Genomic DNA, 1010 nt, shown 5'->3' with positions numbered 1-1010 from the left:
AACAGCACAACCAAAAGACATGGTACGACACATACAATAAAGCAACACCTTGAAAATATCGCTAAAGTAATATTATTAAGTCTGACATGTACTCTGTGTTACCTGAAGATATGAATGTGGGGTTTCTGTTTGGAAGTGAATCTCTAAGTACCTGGAGCCTAGCACCTGTAGTTGTTTGTGAGGTTGAACTTGTGCATGTAAAGTTTATCCATAGAAAAAATGCTCAATAGTGGGTGTGGAGAGCCGAAGAGGCAAACCCCCCAGAGCACTGAGTCCAGTGCCGGGAGATCCAGAGCCCCAGGTGCCCAAAGGGACCCCAAGAGCGAAGGCATCAAGGAGGGGCCAGCCCCAGAAATCAAACCCCCACCAAGGGAGCAGGAGAGACTGCTCCGAAGAGGCCCCCGAGCCACCGCCATGCCGGCGCCCCGGGGAGCCGCAGGGATGAGTCCGCAGGCTCCGCCGGCAGCCGGCCACCATGAAGTAGGGCCGGGCACCGAATACCGGCCCCCCCTGGGCACCGACCAAAACGCCCCAGCGCCACAGAGCACCGAAACACGCCCTGGCACCAAGCCCCGGCGACCGGCCTCAACCCCCACTGCGACCGCACCACCCAGGAAAAATATGCAGGCGGCCCCGCCCGCAGCCGGGGCCCATGCGCAACTGCCGCGAACCGGCCGCGGGACCCCCCCAAAACGCCCCCCAGGCCAAAAGCGCGGCCCCACCCCACCAAGACCGATGCCTACAGCGCGCAATGCAACACACTACCCTCCCCGCCGCCGGCACCAGGCCCCGACATGCGGCCGGAGCAGCTCCGCCGCCCCGGCCCCCCCGACACGCCGGCTAGAGCCACCCCAACCCCCACCCGCCCTGCAGCCACACCCGCCGCGATTAGCGGGAACAAAGCAGCTCCACCCTGCCTCCAAGAGGGAAAACCCACCCGAATACCCAATCAGCGCAGCCAGCCCATCCACACCAGCACCCGAACACCACCCACGCCGGAGCCGCCCGGA

The 1010-nt window shown here is 62.9% G+C and overlaps 1 long non-coding RNA gene across 1 annotated transcript in view; it reads left to right on the top strand.

Annotated features, from left to right (window-relative positions):
• LOC107088940 overlaps positions 1–1010 on the top strand; it is a 14015-nt gene that overhangs the window by 6292 nt on the left and 6713 nt on the right. The gene's annotated exons all lie outside the window — the stretch shown is intronic.

Source organism: Cyprinodon variegatus, unplaced genomic scaffold (assembly GCF_000732505.1).
Source record: "Cyprinodon variegatus isolate N-32 unplaced genomic scaffold, C_variegatus-1.0 Scaffold233, whole genome shotgun sequence".
Lineage (NCBI taxonomy): Eukaryota > Metazoa > Chordata > Actinopteri > Cyprinodontiformes > Cyprinodontidae > Cyprinodon > Cyprinodon variegatus.
Note: the sequence above shows the minus strand (reverse complement) of the source record. Positions and strands in the feature narration are given on the sequence as shown.